The 17,719-nt window shown below is 39.1% G+C and overlaps 1 protein-coding gene across 6 annotated transcripts in view; it reads right to left on the bottom strand.

Moving 5' to 3' along the window:
* PRKG1 (protein kinase cGMP-dependent 1) overlaps positions 1 to 17,719 on the bottom strand; it is a 1,423,135-nt gene that overhangs the window by 196,141 nt on the left and 1,209,275 nt on the right. The gene's annotated exons all lie outside the window — the stretch shown is intronic.

Here is a 17,719-nt window from a genome sequence, read left to right as displayed (position 1 = left end):
TATATATATATATGTATATATGTGTATATATATATGTATATATGTGTATATATATATGTATATATGTGTATATATATATGTATATATGTGTATATATATATATATATATATATATATATATATATATATGTATATATGTGTGTGTATATATATATATATATATATATATATATATATATATATATATATATATATATATATATATATATATATATATATATATATATATAGTACTATATAAACTGGTATACACAAACTAATACACTTCATGCTTCCTTGTGAAAGCACACTATTTTAATAATACAGGCCTAATGTTTGAGAAATATCCTAAGTATGAGACTCTAACAGTATTGTGCTTAAACAAATGTTTATTACTTAATTCAATCATGTTTCTCACCATTTAAATAGGTTTCATACAAGGTATACTTAATGCCATCAATGTTGTGTGTACTCCTGCAATATAAAAAAAAAAAAAAATATTATATATAAATATATATATATTTTTATAAGAGATATATTTATATATATATATATATATATATATATATATATATATATATATATACACACGTATTTAAACTCATGCAGACAGGGAGTTAACCAGACTTTCACATACACACAGAAATGTAAGCGGGGAAAAAACATTTCTTTTTGCAGGTGTGTTTTTACTGATATGCCTGGCTAAGAAATATTTTCACACACTGGTCTTTGTTAGTTTTCAAAAAAACACTATGTGAACGCATTCACAGTCTAGGGATGTTTTTCACAAACGAGATAAAAGAAGGAGAAATGTTTCTCCCACAGTCCCATATCACGAACCACAACTGTTAACCCAATTAGACAAACAAATCCAATTGGCGTTTGAAATAAGGAGTCAAAGTAGTTACTTTTGTTGACCTTGACAAGGAAAAACAGGAGTTTGTTAGCCATTCAGCACATTCATTTTGATGAGCAAATAACACAGACCTGCACACAGCTTTTGTGCTACTCAGACATGGCTGATGAATTCGTTAACAATATTAATCCCCTTTTAGGGTATAAGTACATGATCTGTGAAGCCATCTTGAACAGTCGCGGACAGAAAGCAAGCACACGCCAAATCGATGATTTCATTCGAGCAAAATATCCTTATTACCAAGACCGTAAGCATGCACGGAATTTTAATTCCTCAATAAGATTCACTTTATCAAGTAATGACTTTTTTGAACGTGACCAGGATAAGCTACAACACACCTATGGTTTCTGGAAGATTGCCCCGGAAAAACAATTTATCCTGAAAGACGGCACTTATATTGTCGTGAAAGGCATATTTATTCCTAATGGCAATAGCAATGTATCCGCTACTACTGATCCGTTTGAATCGATACGTGCTGCAATATCTGCAGCCTCCATTCCTGAAACCCACATTGTACAAGAACAAAAGTACTATGATTATGTACCAAGCCTTTCAGCTGAAATTGCATTGGAATGGGAACCGGAAGAAATGAACCTACCTCCCGACCAATTATTTGAAGAAAGCAGTGGCGATTCCTATGAGCGCATCCTGGAGGAGATATGTGCCATACTGGATTCAGCGGTTGGGTTAAGCGTGGATGAAAATGGCTTGCATTTCTGGAGCGACCAGTTGCAGCCAGGCGAAGAGTTAATTCTAGAAGAATGGTAAATATAACAATCGTTATGCGTTGACTCTGCGTTTAAATTTTTTTTTTTTTTGTAACCACCATTTTCACTTTCAATGCGTGGATACAGCGTAACATTGCAGACTGCATAACATGTAGCGATCACAAACAAATTGTTTCCTAATACAATATAGTAGGACCTGAAAGAGTAGTACACATTGCTGACGGAATAAATATACGTACTTTCCTATCCCTTTAAACATATTAGCAACATTTTACCATTACTCTAACACATACCTGTTTTGTTATCATGCAACATCTACAACATTGAAAACCGGGTCCACCACGTATGACGTGGGACCCTTGTCATGGGCCAAGGCGTCCTTAAAAAGGATTAGTGATGTAAGTCCCGCCCCCAAGCGACGTGCGCGCCTCAAAGCCTATTGGCTGTCATGTTTTGTTATAGTAACGGTAACTGCAGTGTGTGATGCGTGCGGCTCAGTGTTTGTAGGCGTACCCTGGGCGTTAGCCGAATGTTAATTGAGTGGGAGGAGTGTTAGCGTGCGTTTCACGCTGGCTTAACATGACGTCACACGTATTGCATTTGCGCATTGTGTTATCGGCCGTGCTTTCTGTTCAAACACGTCTGTTTAAAAAGAATACAGATGTACTCGTTTAGAACGAATGTAGTTTCGTCTTCATTGTATTTGAAATAAAGATGTTATGTTTACTGGTATTTTCAACATGTATTGAACGCACAACGTACGCTTTGTTTTGCGCATGCGCTAACAGTTAGTGGAGCCAAGCGTGAAGTGCGTGCGCACACAAAGATGTGCGCGCACATCTTTCAGTATACAGGCAACGTTCACTTCTTATACATAGTTATGCCTGCTACAAATTTAAAGAAACATTACATACTGATGAACAGTTTTACTTCTAACATATAAGTGAGTGACGTGTGTATCTACACAATCATATAGAGCTGCGTAACGCGTTGTCACGGATGCATATCTAGTAAGGTGCCATCTTTGACCATCATGTGTTTGCTGTATTTCAGAGATGTCGGGGAAGATACAATCGGATCAATGTATGATTTCAGAAGAGTCTACCTTTATATGAGATGATTGTGAGGAGGAGCCACCGACTACTATACTACATATGGAACTAATTTTATATTGCTTGCAGCGCTTATTAACAAACAATTAAAAATGTGATACCCTTATGCCTATATTGCATAAGCACTTAATTAACATAATGATGTTGCAAAAGAGTGCCTCATGAATTTTTATTGAGTGTTCTTTAATGACTACTAACATTTTATGACATGGTGTGTTTTAAATATAACAACCATTCCCACTCTGCTAACACATTTGTGTATTCTAATATGTAATGGAACGTATGACTGTCGAAACTATGTAACAATAATAATAATAATATGAGCATGTTCATGTATAGGGCTGCTAGTTGTACGCAGCGATTTACAGACACATGTTTCAGCCTGAGGTCCCTGGCCCGTGGAACGTACAAATGTTTTTTTGCCGCATGAGGCACAGGGAGATAAAGTGACTTGGCCAAGGTCACAAGGAGCCCACACCGGGAATTGAACCAGACTCCCCTGCTTCAAACTATCAGTGCCAGTGTGTGTCTTTACTCAGTGAGCCACTCCTTCTCCCAATGTAAAGGACACTTACAACCAAGTAGCCATTTATTTTTAAAATCTCTTGTTACATGGGTATGTAGATAAAATGGTTTGGGACTGTAGCAAATAATGTTACTGGCCAGATGTTATGGTCCCCTCCAATGCATGATGTTCTGAATATGACATCACCATCATGTTATGAAGTACGTTTCTGTGTATATTTCATTAACCTAACTAACTATAGTTTACTGTGTTTATTAATCGTTTAGAAATACATAGTATAGTCAATATGATGATATAAGCTACCATAATAAAGCTGGTGTTATCATTTGTCGGTGTTATACATGGATCCTACACCAATTGATAGAGACACAAACAGTTGTCTTAAAAAGTGTGTCTATGCTAGTGATGAATGTGCTCCCGTAAGTAAACAAATAAGTACAGTTATCCCCTTTTCTCCAACCACCTCTATATTACATTAATGGAAATTATAAGGAAACATACATAAAATGTGATGAAATGTGAGTAATCATTTTGTAATACAATGCACATGAAAGCTCAAGAGTAGCTAAATGCATATACATGATACAGAAAGTACATATATGTAACATTTGTGTTTAAACCAATATGTTGGGTTTTTAGTTCCAATAATTATAGGAAGATTGAGGTAGCCACATCTTATGAGAGATGTCAGCAAATATACATACCATGATCAGTCATACTGGAGATATACCTATAATGCAAAGGAACAATATATAAATTGCAAACATTGACATGCCATCTTCAGTACCGTAAACAACACAGCAAAGTGTGTATTTGGTGTTAAATGTACAACACCATGTATATTTCATGACATTCAAAATGTAAGTCAGCCTGGTGTACACATCATATGGATGTACATGTTACACTGCACCAATAACATTGTATGTAAGCATACTAGAAGCATGAATGATTATGGGCATAATATGTGTTTTGTCTTAGCATAAGGAATAACACAATGCTACAATATTATTGCTTTGTTACCCAAGTTGTATTCACATACACACAACTAAAGTACAATTGAAGAGGGATTATATAACCTGTGCAACAATAACATACCGGTGCCACATCCCTTTGTGCACACAGCAGAGAAAAGAAAGGTGTGCAACCCATATTCATCTGTGTCCTAACAGAAGGTTATAAAAAGAAACATTATTGTTAATATAACATAATTAAACTATAAAAGTAGTACTAGGAACATATGAGTTTGTACTTACAAGAAAAAAATGAATTGATGAGATTCTGTCGTGTCTGGCCACCACTGGCTGTTTGTTCATTTTCAGCAGCTACATGGGTGGGATGCTCGTCTACCAAAGCCTCAGCTAGGTCTGACTGTACATTGTGCCTGAGTGCAACATTGTGCAAAATGCAACAGGCAAGGATAATATCAGACACTTTTTGAGGCTTGTATAGAAGAGCCCCACCAGTTCTGTCCAGACACCTAAACCTGGTCTTGAGTAGGCCAAATGTCCTCTCTATGACAGATCTTGTAGATATATGGGCTGCATTGTACCTGTCCTCTGCTTCAGTTTGAGGGTTTAGCACCGGAGTCAAGAGCCACGGCCTAATTCCGTATCCTGAGTCACCTATAATGAATGGAGCACACATAAGCTGACATTAGTGATCAAATTGTACAATGCCAACATTCCTAAATCAACATGTGTTTTGTGTTAGAACATGTAAATATGTACTCACCCAGCAGCCAACCAGGTTCAAAATGTCCCTCTTCGAACGCATGGAAGACTGAAGAGTTCCTCAGGATAGAGGAATCGTGACTGGAACCAGGGAACTTGGGTACCACATGCATTATCCTCATCGTGGCATCACATACCACCTGTACATTGAGTGAATGGTAGTGCTTCCGATTGCGGTACACATGCTCACTCTGACTAGGTGCAATCAAAGCAACATGTGTGCAATCGATTGCACCCAGCACACATGGTATCCCTGCTATATTATAAAAGCCAGTCCTGACTTCCAGCCACTCTGTCGCCTCTGTAGGAAAATGAATATAATTCCTAGCGCGTCTATTGAGTGCATAGAGAAACTGGGTCAAGGCCCGCGAGAATGTAGATTGCGAGACCCCGCCCACTATGCCCACAGTTGTCTGGTATGACGCGGAAGCAAGATAATGTAATGAGCACAGCATTTTAACAAGCCCAGGGACTGCACGACCTCTGGCTGTGAAAAAATCTAAATCCCCCCTTATCTCCTCATAAAGAGCTAAGATTGCTGCTGAACTCAAACGATAGCGACTTACAATCTCCTCCTCACTCATCCCATCTAACAGGGTTCTCTCCCTGTACAGACGCGGACGAGGCACAAGTTGTCTCCTCTGTCTTCTCCTCTGATCTCCTGTCCCTCTACCTGTCCCTCGGCCTGTCCCTCTCCCTGTCCCTGTCGTATCCGCGTCACTGTCACTGTCCCTCGGTGTGTCCCTCCCTTGCCCTATATGATTGTCTTCATCATCAAGCATGTCATAGAAAAGAATGTTCCTCCGTCTCCTAAACATTCGCAACATTTTGAAATGAGTAGCTGTGAATGAGCAGGTAATGTGCGTCCTTTAAATAGGTATGTGATGATGTCAGGTGACATAGTAAAATGCAAGGTGTTACATTAACATAATAAAGTACTTCTGTGGCAAGCTGTGTGCACTTGTTGTTCTAAGTATTTGTTGTGTGTATTCTGCAGGGAATGATGATATTTGGCAATGATGTGACGTGAAGCTTTGTACAAAGATTGCTTGCAAATAAATAGTTGCATGTGCAATGCATGTAACACTTGTGAACGCAAGAGTCAGTCATGTAATGAGACAAAAAGGCTGAGATTGACGTGGGAAAAGTTTTGTGTAACATGTGTAATTATCCATGTTATTGTGACATGTTGGCAACAATGAATAGTCGTGTGCATATGCATGCATTTGTGTAAGGAGGATAGTTGGTATAGAATGAGTTTACAAGGTGTCCCAATGATGAATTACTGTACATGTGTGTATAAGTTAGGTTGAAGTGCTTGTAATGCAACGGTTACAATGTAAACATGCAATGTGATTGAGCGTCCAATAAGTGACGTCATGAAAATAGGGAGGACCCAAAAGTATATGTAAACATGAGAATACAGATGTACATGAACGTTTAAAGATGCGTGTCACATTACAAGCATTGTGTAATGTAAAGGAAGATGAATATACTGTGTATGTGTGACATGTGTGACATGTGTGACATCATGTAAATAATTGTCGCTGAGTTGAGTAAAATGTGTGATATGATGTGAGGTTCTCCTTTAAGAGTGTAGTATAGTATTTTCCCTTGCCACATCATCACATGATGAGTAATGTGACCCGCAAATGCTGAAAACATGTAAAAGTCGAATGTTATGCAAATAAGACACGTCAGCTGTGACACAATGCAGGGAATGCCCCCACACTGTAATGCAAATCCCCCTTGTATTGTGAGCAATGAAACGTAAACAGTACTATACTGTTATACGTCCCCGCTCCATTGACTTCCATTGATGTACAGAAGATGTTTTTTTTCTAAGTGCCGTTCCGGCAGCCTTAGCGATCGTTCTCCCGTCCAAAATGCCAACTTTAGTTGGCGGGAGAAATCGGCCATAACATCTCAATTTCGTAGTGCCGATCAGCCCCGATAAGCTGTTTTTTTTTGTTGAATCCAGCCGATTTAAAAAAGTGGCGATCAGTGTCGAAAACAGGCTTATCGGCAGGCGACTGGCCATAACCAAATTATCGGCTCCGAAACCTGGCGATATGAAGCACTTATCGGCGCTTACTGAATCTCAAACCCAATTTTGGCTATAACATGGCCATATTTCCCTTATCAACGCTTACTGCATGAGGCCCATAGTCTATTCGAGAATAACTATTATGGGGGTGAGAAAAAAAGGAGAAATCCTTTACCTTATTGTTTACTAATCTCTAGGAATCTAACAACAACAACAACTCCTTCGTCATAGATACAAGTCCCTGAGTAGAGGGGACTGTCTTTTGTGGCGGTGGGAGACTGGGGATCTTATCTAGATTTGGATCCATTATTGCATTTAAATCTCCAGCTAGGATTAAAAGACCATTCTGGACAGAAGGTATTCAATTTGTTAGTTCCTGGAAAAAAAATTCTTGATTTTCGTTAGGGGCTTAAGTGTTGACTAATGTGAGATCAGTAGAGTCCAGTGATCCTGTAATAATTAGAATTCTCTCAGCGAGATCACTTTCAATTTTGTCCACTTTGAAATTAACATTTTTATGGAAAAGTGTAGCTACGCCATTTTTTTTGGTAAGAGCTGATGAGTGGTAGACTAGAGGGTAATCACCGCTAAACAGCAGTAATTGATCCACCTTTTTCAGATGGGTTTCTTGAAGCAAAATTATAGCTCCCGCCAGTCTTTTGGCCTCCGAAAGAGCAATATGTCTCTTTTGGGGGGTGTTTAAGCCCTTCGTATTTTGAGATATTACATTAATCGGCATGGTGGTGTTTCAGAGGTATATAATACAAGTGAACAGAGCGATAACTTACATATATTTGAAGAGTCGGTACATCAGTCTTCGGAAGCAGTCTGATACAGAAACATATACATTGAAAGATATATATATTATTACACGATAGTGACAAATGCGTATAAAACTGGGTAGAGGGGAAGGGTAGACAAGGTAGGGAGGAGTAAACAGAGGATCCCGGCTTCAAAACAATGTTTGGGGGGACAAGCGATAATAGGACCCGTGATGCGAATCTCTCGCATGCACAGGTTAAATGAACATGAAGGGGGCGGGCAGTGGCCTAGCGGCTCGACGCCGCAGCGCTCCTTTGTTTAGGAGCTAAACCTTCAAACACGAAAATCAAAATCAACCCAAAAAATACGGGGAGGGTTGTATGTGTGATCTTACACATCAGGGGAACAAGAATGGGGGCCATCAAACATTATAGCTATTTACATCACCTTATCTTTTCTCAATTTTAAAAGCATTGAGTAGATCCGGCTGGCAGCCATAATTCAGCAATCTCAGCACTTATACTTAGTCTATAGGTGAGAGGGACAAAAAACAGGGTAAAGAATATGCATAAAACGTAATCTTAAATATTTAATCTATGATAAAGATTTAGTTACTGAACTTTTGGAAAACCATTTCTAGCATGGACAACATATCTATCTGAAACCTATGTTCAAAATACACTTCTACCTAAAAAACAGCTCCAAGTTAGACCATCGTGTGCCACCCCTTTGAGTGTTCGGATTAGTTCAAACTGACTGTCAATCTCTAAATGTCTCGAAAGCTATAGTTAATTTGGGAAAACAGTTCCACAGTGAATGGTGAAATAACCTGAATCTTGGAACAAGAACACTTCACAACCTTAGAAGCGAATCTCGGTAACTTCTTGATGAAGACCGTCCTGGTCTTTGAGGATAGTTCAAGTTGATAAATGTGCTCCAGATATCGCAACCTTTGTTTAGTTTTAAAATAAATTTCTGGAGTGAACAACGTATCCACTTGTAACTTATGTCCAGACCCCGCTTTGGCTTGCCTGCCATCTTAAATAGGTGCTTAGTAAGTATCCAGTTCTAATTTTTCAGGTGGGATGGATCTTTGCTTGCCTAGAGGTTGGAGTTTTCACCCATGTCGCACGCTGTAACATAGGTGAGAGACGAGGTCTTTGAGAGGCCTCCGGGTCCTCTGGTTCAAGTAGTCCGAGTGATCTCAGTTTCTCCTCACCCTCTTCTGGTGAAAGAATATACATTGTTTCTTGATAGGTGAACAATAGTTTGCACGGGAAACCCCAGCGATAGCGGATTTTATTGTTCCGCAGTGAGTTGGTGATCTGCGCGTACATTCTTCGCTTATTCAGCGCGATTTGGGCCAAGTCCGGAAAGATAAGGAGTTAAACATTATCTTGCTCTATCTTTGGGGTGGCTCTAGCGGCTCTCAATATCTCCTCTTTAATACGGAAATAGTGTAGACGTGTGATCACATCTCGTGGCTTTGCTGGGTCCAGGCCTTTCGGTCTAGGAAGCCTATGTGCTCTGTCCATCTGAAGTTTCTCATCCGATGTTTCTGGTAGCAGAGACATTAAAAGCCGAGTGAGATATGCGGCCAGTTGAGAGTTATCCACTTCCTCCGGGATGCCTCTGATCCGCATGTAGTCTGAAATCTTGACCGGTTCTACGTGTCTTCCAATTTTTCAAAAATTGTTTTCACTTGATTTTTTAATTCTTGGATTTCTTGCGCTTGGGTTTCTTGGGCAAGTGCGATGTTGTCCACCTTCTCCTCCAAGTCCACAATGTGGTCTTCTATAGACGCAATCTCCTCTCTGATACTGTGACGGATACTCTGTATCTTGGAGTGGAAAGAGCTTTATTTCTTGTTCAAACACCAGCATTTCTTTGCGGGTAAGTGGGGCATCTGTCTCTTCTTCAGAGTCTGGTTCTGGCTCTGCGTCTTCGCCTGCGATAGACGCTTCTTGATCTTTGGTATTTTGTCTTTTAAAGAAGAGGGATGCCTCGCGCTGGACCACCAGTTTTCTTTGTTGTTTAGTGGGTGGCATGTTTGTTGTTAATAATAAGCAAGTTTTTGGCTTTGATTAGAGCTGAGTTTGTTTGGGTGATGTAACAAAAAAAAAGAGAATGTTTAAGTTGAGATAGGCCCCCTCATTCCTATGGAGACCTGATCACACACACATTGTTAGCAGTTCCTTGCTTGCTTTTAATTGAGCCTTTGTTCCTTGGTACTTAGATCTTCCCCCTCTCATCTGGGCAGATTTTAGGGATTGCACTGGGTCCAGTGGGAAGTTTGTAAAAGATGCTGGGGCTCACAGTAAGGATAAGTTGGAGGGGAGGGAAAGATCTTTAATAACACTTTCTTCCAGCTCTTCGCTTTCGGTTTCACTCTGTCTTTTCTTTATTCCGATGAAGTGTGCTTGTGCTGGCTGGATGGACCAAGATGGCTGCTATCCACCCCCTCAGCAGGGCCGCTGGAGGATCTTTTTCTCCCGGGTGGATCTCCCCCACACCTCCTCCCTCACGGAGCTCGCAGGGCCCCGCACTGGATTCGCCGCTCCTCCGATCAATAATATGCCGTGGTTTATGATCTAGCCGGTGCCACCTTGCTACTCCCGCAGAGCAGGCGCATGGAGGTATTTTATAAGAGAGGGGGGCGGGCGACCACCCCTCTGTCCCCTACAGCATACCTCCGCCTCCTGGTCGTGTTATAATGCGGGAGGTCCCCCCTTACCTCTTTCCACTTGGGGTCTTGCTGACAGGACTCATTGCAGCTTTCCGGACCCAGTGGCCATCTTACAATTTTCTGGGAGGCAGAGGGGGACCCGCGGACGATCCGGTAGTCACAGAGCCAGGTCCAGCTGCAGTCGGGGGAGCTCAAAGGTACTATTGCTTGTACCAGTCCGTGGGAAGTGTTTTGGGTTTTTTTCCTCCCAATCTTGAGGGTTTTCCCAGGCTTAGTTGGCAGTTTCCTGAGGAGCAGAGCAAACTGCGACTAGCACGCTCAGCCTCCTGGCCACGCACCCCTTATCCCACCATAACTTATTTAATGTATAGTCTAAATAGAAACTATTATAAAGTAGGGCCCAATAAATAGTAATTAATCTACAACTTATAAGACAAGCATATGTAAGTGGCAAGAAGCCTCAAAACGCATTACAGGTACATTTCTTTATTTCGGCATTAGTGAAAATAGAATATTGTATTAAGTCTGCTGGCACTTCAAAACCACTGAGAAACACGAAGATTTTATTTAATATACTAATACTGGAAGGGGCCAAAGACACAATCTTAAGTAATTCAACAATATTAATGACCTTGCTTTTACAAGCCTAGCTAAGAACTACATTTTAGAATCCATGTTAAATCTACATGCCATAAGATCATGTGCCACACAATTATTGTATTAAAATCTGGCAATAAATACTAACAGGGTGCCATAAATAGAAGCTAGACAACTTTACACTGTCACGGCACAGGATTCATGTCTTGTTTTATGGCTGTCTTATGAGGACTCAAGACATAATTTGCTTTAGGTGGTATGTGAATAGAAATTAAATGATTCAACAAGGTCAGATAGAATTAAAGTACAGAGAGTACTAATGCATCAACATTGACTTTTGAAGTATATGGACACCCTAAATTGATTACATCTAAACGTATTCTTTGTCCTTATTCAAACTTGAAATAATCTATTTGAAAGCAGAGAAGTTGAACTTGAGCTTGAGCTTTTTTCAATCTCATCTAATATGTAACTATATATAACTGGAATAATATAAATATAGGAGAAAGAGAGCAAAATGCCCATAGCGTAATTCCATTGAAGTATATTGTACAAGTAAATAAAACAATGTAAGAATGGTACTTATAATCATTCAGATAAAAGGTGCATTCACACTTTTACTCTGAAGTGTGGAGCCCGTCAGTGTGTTAACTGTGCCCGAGTGCTCTTGCCGGCAGACCAAGCTCCAGGGGTCGCTCAGCTGACGTCATGTCTGATGTGTATTTGGCTTTATCAGACAGACGAGAGATCTGCACCTCACACAAACAGCTTCTCCCAATGCGTTTTGTGACATAGGTCACTTCATCAGGATTTAATTTTCAGGCTGCAAGGTCTGATTATTTATAGCTCTTCCGATTAGTGGTAATTGAGAAGACACTGTGATCCAATTACATCAATCCAATCACATCGCAACTAGTTACATACAAAAAAGTTACAAGACAAAGCCAAATACATATGTATACAAATACATAATATTAATATATAATAAAGAAGAAACATTTGTTTCAAAATGTATATAAAGTAAAATAAAAAAAGATACATAATTTTGGTATACAGATACATAATATGTGAATACAGGATACATTAAACTTTTAGACACAAGGAGAGTGATACATCCCGCAAATACTTAGTATGAAGAAAGAATATTAAAATCATGATAAAATCAATATCAAAGTATTGTGAGCAACATTATTATAAAAATGATGCATGTATTACCTGTCTCCACCCATATTTCTGATCCCAGTACTTAATCAAAAAATCTATAACTGGGCAGTTGAAAAAGAGTAGAAAGGTATACGGGCCAGACTTATAAGTGGAGACATACAGAACGTTTGCATTGTATAAAGAGCAGAGATCAATAAGAAATGTCAGTGTGCGTGCAAACAAACTCATTTAAAATACAAAAGGCATAAAATACCTCCAGCAAAATATTACCAAATGTATTATATTAGTGAGATGCAATGGGTGAGAACCATGTGGATCTTCCTATAAGCAAAGCAGGAAAAAAAGTCCGACAGCTTAATGTAAGAAAAATATTATATCAATATCTTCATTTAGCCCATATGGTGTAAAAGTAATAAGTGAGTAAATCAAGAATTCTTTGCTTTATACATTGTAGGCTGTGTGTTTCCACGCATAACTCTGTCCTCTATACCTTTGGGCTCTTTTTCAGTCGCCCTAGATACCATTTTCTGGTAAACTAATGGGATAAAAAATGTGGCTGAAGACAGATAATAATTTAATTATTTTTATAATAATGTCTCGCTCTCATTATATTGTGAGTTTTTTTATTATATTGTGAGTTTTTTAAATCAAATGATGATTTTTATATTCTCTAAGTATTTACGGGATATATCACTCCCCCAGTGTCTCTAAAAATGTAAATGTATCTTGAATTCACACATTATATATCTGTATACCAATATTATGTATCTTTTGTTTATTTTAATTTATGTATACACATTTTGAAACAAATGTTTCTTTTTTATTATATATTGTTATGATCTATTTTGACACGTATTCATCTTTGTATTGTAAAGATTTCGTTGTAATTGGATCACAGTACCTTATCAATTACCACTAATGTGAAGTCCTATAACTAATCAGACCTCACTGTCTGAAAAAGTTATCCCTGATGAAGTCACCTGTGTCACAAAATGTATTGGGAGGAGCCGATTGTGTAAGGTGCAGATCCCGTCTGTCCGGTGAAGCTGGATACACGTTAGACGTGACACCAGCAATGCGATCCCTGGAGCTTGGTCTGCCGGTGAGATCACTCGGACATGGTTAACACATTGATGGGCTTCACACTTCCCAGTAAAAGTGTGAATGTGCCTTTTACCTGATTGATTGTACGTACAATACTTACCTGGTTTTATATACTTGTATTTATTCAAAGGAATTACGCTATGGGTGTTATGCGCTTTCTCTTGCCTATTTTTCTGTATGTAGAGGGGAGCACAGCTGGATATTAGCATCTGACCTTTTGAAAGACCACAGGCTAAATAACAGACATTTAGCTTTTTTCTATTAACTGATTTTGATTGATTATTTGCTCTATGGGATATTTTCTTTCTTTATTATCACACATTTTTGTATACACATATTATTGTTCATATTTTTACTGAGCACAGCTGTATCTTTAATATTAGTAACATTTGGAAGTATAAATTACACATTATAATTCTCACATGTTTTCTTCCCACTGGCTAAGTATTTTTTAGCAGGCATGGAAATAAGTAGCTATGTCCTAAAGCTTACACCTTAGCATGCTTTTTCTTCACAGTTTGGTCACGAAGCTAAGTTCTTGTATAGTGCTGCTAGTTTTACAGTACATAGCGCTTTACAGAGACATTTTGCTGGCACAGGTCCCTGCCAAGTAGAGCTTACAAGCTATGTTTTTGGAGCCTGAGTGCAGGGAGATAAAGTTCACATGGAGCCGACACCAGGAATTGAACCAGGTTCCCCTGCTCCAAACTCAGTGCCAGTCAGTGTCTTTACTCACTGAGCCACTCCTTCTCCTATGATAAGCTTGCCCAGTCCCAGTGAATCAGACGAAAGAGCATCTCAACAGATGTGAATGCAGATAAAGGCTGCAGAGCAACAGGACCTTCATTCATCTTGGTCTCTCCTTGCCATTGGAACAATGTAACACATTATGTACTAATTGCACAGCAAACAACACCTTCCAGCACATTCTTCAAGCCCTTCTAGTCATGAACTAACATGAAAGCATCAGTTACAAGAAGGTTGTCTAGCACTTGGATGAGGCAGGAGTATGATTCGACCCCTGTAATTGCCACTGAGCAGCTCTCTTCATGATCCACTCTTCTTACCCCACTTGGGGATGGAGGTAGAAAAGGTGCCCTACCCCCTTCCCACCTTTTTAACTTGGGAGGTTCTGGCAACTTGCTGAATGGACAGGACTCACTGCATTTCCTTCCCCTCATACAGAGGTAACAGGAAGGGTTTACAGTTTTAGTGTTAGAACCTGCATTTTTGGTTTACCTTGACATTTGGTATGCAGGCTTACGACGCTTTGGCCAAAGGGTTTAACTAAAAAAACAAGTAATTACTATTATTAGTCAAGTATTTAAACTTTATACTCATTGCCATATATGTTTTGTGAATTTGTTCTAGACATACAGTAGTTTCATACCTTTCTTCCGACTGGATAACCATGTCCAGTGGGACCACCTTTATCCCAATCAAAATCAACAAACTCAGAAAATCAATTTCAAACCCTGGAACATCAGGACCCTTACGGACAACTCTAAGAGCAATTTTTGTTCCTGCAAAGCTGAAAAGCATTTATTATGCACCCAAAATTACAATCTAGCATATATGGAGAGCAAAAGGCATTATCTCAAAGGTAATATGTTCCATTTGTAGTACTTATCTCCAGTGTCTTGTACAGTACAGAGGGGCATATAGAATCAAATCCCAATGTCATGATAATCCATGATGTTTTGGTTTAAAAAGACCCTTGTTCAGATGGGAAAAGATGCCTCACACACCACAAGACAAGAGCCAAGCATTGTTGTACCACTTCCCCAACACTCTTCTCGTTATTCCTTAACGCAATGCTATGGTACATCTGACTGCCAACAAGATTCCAGTCGTAGAGAGGAGCTAAGCTATGAAATGGATGACAAGCTGCTTAACCTCAGCCGACTGAGCCATGCTGAGACAATCATTAAGTTCCATTGCACTTACAATGTTGTAGTAGCTCACCTAGAAGCGGATTTTCAAACCATCGCTGATGTCTCTACCTAAGCATACAAGAAAATGGGACTGATGCTTAACACTCAAAATACTTAGGTCTAGAAATGAACGAATGTCAAACTGCCATTGGATGCAATCCAATTAGCGGATTCAGCAATCCAATCAGCAGATTCAGCAATCCAATCAGCAGATTCAGCAATCCAATCAGCGGATTCAGCAATCCAATCAGCAGATTCAGCAATCCAATCAGCAGATTCAGCAATCCAATCAGCAGATTCAGCAATCCAATCAGCAGATTCAGCAATCCAATCAGCAGATTCAGCAATCCAATCAGCGGATTCAGCAATCCGTTGGCAGATTCTTAAGAATCCACCAATAGATTGCTGGTCCGGCTATATTTCTAGCACCAATAATGGCCCCTCTCGTTAGAGGTTGTGCACCGAATAAGGGATCTTTTCCTCTCTATCCCCCCATAGATATATATTTTTAATGTAATCACAAGTCTTTTAGGATCGCTAATGACACAAGTAGTTACATTCACCTTCAAAAAGTGGCAATATTGATTATGGCATGTATGGTAATGTAACACTTTTTGTGTTCAAATAAATATTTCCATGTGATTTACGAAATTAAAGAAGCAATACTTCATTCCCCCTTTTCTTTTGTTTTATCTTATTTTTATATGTAAAGCACGTGACAGTGTATAATTCTACATTCTTGCTGAAGCTGGCAATCGTTTGGTGCTCCTGTTATAAATCTGCCAAAATCCCGAAATGGCCGCCTTCTGACTTCATGCTGCAGTCAGCGAAATGCTGCAGCTGGTCTGTAACATTATATTACTAAGTGTAACACATTATTGTTACAGTTTCCAGAATAATAGACAGTCTGCTGTTTGGAACACAGCAACAGTTCTGTGTTGTGATGCCATGCTGCCAAAGGGCAGAGCTCGGAAAGGTGTGTGTCAGAGCCTGTGTGTCAGAGCTTGTTTCAAAGGAGAAAGTGTATGTGACTTTCTAAATGGTTGCTGTAGCAACCAAAGAATGATCGGAACATTAAAAAAAATATTAAAAATGGTATTAGGAGGTTTTTTTTTAAATGACGATTTTATCTACAGTAATACTACAGAACTGATTTATTAAGAAAAAAAACATTTAGGATTTTCACGTTTTGCTGCTTTAACTGAGGGTTCTATAAATGTGAGATAACATAGCTTATTTGCATGGTATCAAAAGGGAGAGATTTAAACATTACAGATCATAAGGAGAGTTTGAACTGAATATTATAGTGGACACAGGGCCAGAAATTGCAGCAGTGAATTAGCAGGAGAGGACAATTATGTGAAGGCAATTCTATCAGGGGCATTTGGTATAGATAGAAGTGGAGATAGTTAGGTATGCATCCAGCTAAACAGGAGAAGATTACAGTAGTCAAGGTCAAAATCAAGGAAAGAGGATAAGGGTCTTAGCTGTTTAAAGGTGCAGATTTCTCCAATATCCCCTATTTTGAAAGTGAGCTCCGTGTGATGACTTTCAAAGCAGATTATAAACCATATTTGTATTCCTTTTTTCCTACTCATTTTGTATTTAAGATTTTTGATAAAATGCCCCAAGTGTATTGTCCACGTGGCAAATCCTGCTGTTTATTCTTACTTTATCCATTAAACTGAATGGGACTGCCAGGGGCCCCTGCTGTGTTAATCCGATGGGCCATTAGTCTTTCTGCAGAAATGTCACTGAAATGTTGCAGCATGTACCCAGCACCTGAGTCTAGTTGGTGATAGCCCCAGATAAGTTTCAGAATAGTCGTCGGCGCGGCTGTACACAACGTGTCAGTAGGAGAAGTAGTTATGGTCTAAGTAAATAAGTTACCAAACTTCTATTTATGGGGAGCAAAGAAAATATGTTTTAAATTTATATATAGAAATTTCAAATGAAAGTGAAATAGGCACCTATAATTCTCTTTGTCTTTGGTTCTTTCAGCATAAAATAACTTCTATGAAATAAATGTATAAATATGAAATTACTATTAAGCAGATTCAAGATATTCAAATTCCATAGGGTATGAAGATTTCAGTACTTTGTTCCCCCTAACTGGTTCCTCACCTAATTCTCCACCCAAAACTCAGCAGTCCCTTCCACTCCTTTGTTAGCCAGTCAACCAACAACCTCCCTTCACCTTTCAAATATCCCCATTGCAACCAACTATGGGCCCTATTCAGTAAACTTCAATAAGTGACTTAGACAGTTTTTAGCACTTTTCTTGTGAGTTTGCATGTGTAGCTATTCAGAAACCTCTGATTACATGCCAAACTCGCAAGAAAACTGCATCTTCCCAAACGGAAACACTCTCCCTCAGAGACACTGAGCGGTAGTCCAAAAAATGCTCTAACTCGCATTTTTTGCAAAATCGAGC

This window comes from Ascaphus truei, chromosome 8 (assembly GCF_040206685.1).
Source record: "Ascaphus truei isolate aAscTru1 chromosome 8, aAscTru1.hap1, whole genome shotgun sequence".
Taxonomy (NCBI): domain Eukaryota; kingdom Metazoa; phylum Chordata; class Amphibia; order Anura; family Ascaphidae; genus Ascaphus; species Ascaphus truei.
The sequence above is the reverse complement of the archived record's forward strand: the minus strand, read 5'-3'. Positions and strand labels throughout refer to the sequence as shown.